General features: G+C 40.7%; 1 non-coding gene across 1 annotated transcript; it reads left to right on the top strand.

The window, feature by feature from the left end:
• Positions 1-345: 345 nt before the first annotated feature.
• LOC133071945 (small Cajal body-specific RNA 18) lies at positions 346-428 on the top strand. The gene has a single exon (XR_009696568.1). It is a non-coding gene; the product is annotated as a small Cajal body-specific RNA 18 (non-coding RNA).
• Positions 429-3,676: the final 3,248 nt, after the last annotated feature.

Here is a 3,676-nt window from a genome sequence, read left to right as displayed (position 1 = left end):
ATGTTCCTTTTACAAACTGTAATAACCATTAATCTTGGAACACTGAGAGTAGAATAACCTAGGATGTGCAAACCAGAGGCAGAGGTCTAGGACATCGGGTCCAAGGGAGCCCAGGCCCCGCTGGGTGGGGGTAAGGAGACTGGGATGTGAGAGGTGCCGCTGGGTCCCCGATGCAGCTCCCAGATGATCCTGCAGTATTTTCCAGGTTGCCAGGTAGCCTATGAGGGTTATGCAAATGTGTCTGGAGAAGTGGGGCCAGAGGACCAGGGTGGGGGGTTAGGAACAGTGGGTTAAACTAGAGGTGAGGGAAGGTAGGTGGCCTCTGCCGCTGTAATGGTGAGTCCTGGGTTGGCAATGACGTGATCACTGTGCAGTCTGAGTCCTGGGAACCGGGTGTTGGGGTGTGTTCTGAGAATGAATTGAGAGTGGGGGGCGCGGCGGTGGGGGGAGAAATAGCCTTCATGGTGCTCCTTTCATATAATTACAGTACAACGTCTGTGGGTCTACCTCTAGCTATAATAATTCAAACCTAATGAGAGTTTACTGCACAGGGCTCTCTTGCCATTATATTATCAGCTATTTCTCCTCTTTTACAAGAGAAAGTGCATTGTCATAAGGTTACAGTGTGTGTAGTTTTGTACTGATGGACTGAAATAATCACCTTCCTACGGCCCCAGCCTGCTTCTACATACACATAACACTTAACATAGAGCTTTTACACTGAAGCGAGCTGTAACTAATTCAAACATACATGTTCTCTGACCTAGGAATACCTATAGATCTACAATTGTGGGGTCATGAGGCCACAAGGTGCTACAGAGCATGGATTTCAGAATCAGACACACTTGAATTAGCAACCAGACTCTGTCACTTACTAGCTATGTGACCCTAGGTGAGTTACTTAACCTCTCAAAGTCTCAAGTTCTTCATCTGAGAACCAGGAATAGTACTGACTTACCAGTGCTGTTATTTTTTTTTCTAGAAAAGAAACTGAAAAATTCTACTTAGTTGTCCAACTTCATTTCCCTCTCTGCAAATAAAGGCCAAGGAATAAATAGTATATGCCAGGTGCCAATGGCCAATCAATTACAGATATATTTTCTTTCCCCTCTGGAAAAATGTTGTTTGTCTTTCATTTAAAACTGAAGTTGGAGTTAAGATAGCCTCAAGTGTTAGAACACTATGAAACTTTTGTTTTTTAATTTTGGCTGAAAATGACAACCACTCAATACACAAAAGTTTAATGTAAAAGGAATGCAAACAAAATAACAATACAGTGACAAAGTGACATGGAAACTTGATATAAAAAAAATCACACATGCTTCAAACAGAATACAAAATCAAAGTAATGGACAAAAAAGGATTTTATTTTAATTATACCTGCAAACTAAAATAAAAAAGCCAAGTTTCAAAATCTTCTAAAGAATATTGACAACTGTATAATCAAATGATTTCTTTGCTTGAATAGGATTTACCACTGTTTTTTTAAACAATGAATATAAACATTTTAATATTTAGTGTTGCATATTAAATTAATATTTTAAATGTTTAGTTTAAAATAGACTGTTTAAAAAAATTCAGTATTCAAAAATGAGAATACTTTGGTATTAAACTATTCCACTGCCAGAGATAGATTGTAATCCTGAAACAATGGCCCTAGGAATTTGAAGTCAAGCCAGTTGGTTACATTCCATGAAGTCCCCTCTGTCTGGCCCCCAAATATGGGTGGGACTTGTATTTGGCTCTGGCTTTGATCCTATTGGGGATGATGGTGGCAACAGAAGCTGTCTCTGTAGGAACGTCTTGATCCAAGGCCTGCTCTGGTTTAGAAGTGAACTCCAATGTGGTTAGGTGAAGGTATCAAAGAAAAAATGAAAAATGTTACTCTCTGATGACACTTCTGAAATGTTCATATTGTTTCAGTCAGGTTATAGCAAAATAAAGCATTTTGCTTTAAAATCATGTATTGATCAATATTTATTACATATACCTGGATATTGGATATTGTCTGCCTAATGTATCACATTATGTTGATCTTAGGTACACAACTCCATTGGTATTTGTCCTAAAAATCTTCAGTTAATGATCAAATGTGTCACTAAAAGTTTTTATTTCAGTTTTAGAATTTCACTTCATTCAGTTCAGATCAGTTCTGTTCAGTTGCTCAGTCATGTCTGACTCCTTACAACCACATGGACTGCAGCACGCCAGGCTTTCCTGTCCATCACCAACTCCCAAAGCTTGCTCAAACTCATGTCCATCAAGTCGGTGATACCATCCCACCATCTCATTCGTTTCATTGATGGAGAGTAATTCATGAGCTTAAATCTCATTTGGTGGGGAATAATTTACATGTATTTATATACTATTTTTTCCATTTTAATTGCTTATTTTTCCCCCAGAGCCTGTCCCAATATTTGAACTTGTCCTTGGTAGTTGTTTAAGATACTGAGAGGATTCCAGGACACTGAAACGTTAGGTCCAGATCATAGTGATTAGGGACACATTTTGAGATTTCTTCCCGGTTCTCTTCGTGAAGAACCCCTCTAACCCTTGGCCGACTAGAGCTCTGAGCCTATCTTTCCTATGTTTATACCAGATAAATCCAACCCTCCTTGATTCGGTGATCCATGAACCAGACCAGTCTGATTATTTTTCTCTTGAGAATTTGAACTGAGAGACACAGGCTGGGAGGTCATGTGCTGGTGGTGACTAGGGCTTCAAGGTCCTGTGGATGAGAGGCTGTGACAGCTTTTAACAGCCATGTGTGTGTGGAGTTCACACAGAGAGCCAGTCTGCAGGGAGAGGCTGGACGAGGCAGGGGAAACAGAAAACTGCGGGCAAGAGAACGTGCAGCCCCAGAACAGCTGCATAGCCCCAAAGCCTTTTCAGTTTCCAAGTCTAACTCCCGACAGGGCTCGACTGTCCTTCCTGTCTTGAATTCCGTGAGGAGCTTTTGTATAATAAGTCTTTTACATGAAGTAGCCAGAGTGAGGCTGTGTTCCTTGCAACCAAATGAGCCCTAAGACCTCGAGTGAAGCCTTCCTGTTTTAGAAATTCCACATCTGACTCCATTGACAGCAAGGGAGTATTTGATAACGACATCCTCTCTGAAATACTTCCACCCAAGACTTGTGGATTCACTCTTCTGAGACTAGCGACATTTAAAACTCAATGTTAATTACAGTATTGGATTAGATATATGTGGCCTTGGAGGAAATCATACCATCATAATTTGTAATTTAATTCCTTTATAGAGAGTGCGTTGTAAAATTTATGACTCACTTTACATTTGCCCTACTCTTTTCAATGTGAACATGCTTCATTTTCCTTGAAGAAGAAGAATGGCAGCTATTGACTAGCTTTGTCTCCTCCTGGCATCTGTTAACATTTACCATCTTCCCTGAGCAGTAGGCCTGTTCTTGCCATAGTGATTCTCTCCTTCTAAAGGTTGCTAAACAAGCGCTGGGGGTCTTAGCATTCTTGTCTAGCTTCAACTTGTTTGGGATCCAGCAAAGGACTATTTCTGGTGTGAAACCAGTTCATTTATCTTTTAATCTAAGGGATGTGTGCACTCAGTCGCTCAGTTATGTCCACCTCTTTGTGACCCCATGGACTGTAATCTGTCACGCTCCACTGTCCATAGGATTTCCAGGCAAGAATACTGAAATGGGTT

The sequence above is a fragment of the Dama dama genome, chromosome 17 (assembly GCF_033118175.1).
Source record: "Dama dama isolate Ldn47 chromosome 17, ASM3311817v1, whole genome shotgun sequence".
Lineage (NCBI taxonomy): Eukaryota > Metazoa > Chordata > Mammalia > Artiodactyla > Cervidae > Dama > Dama dama.
This window is presented reverse-complemented; position numbering and strand designations above follow the sequence as displayed.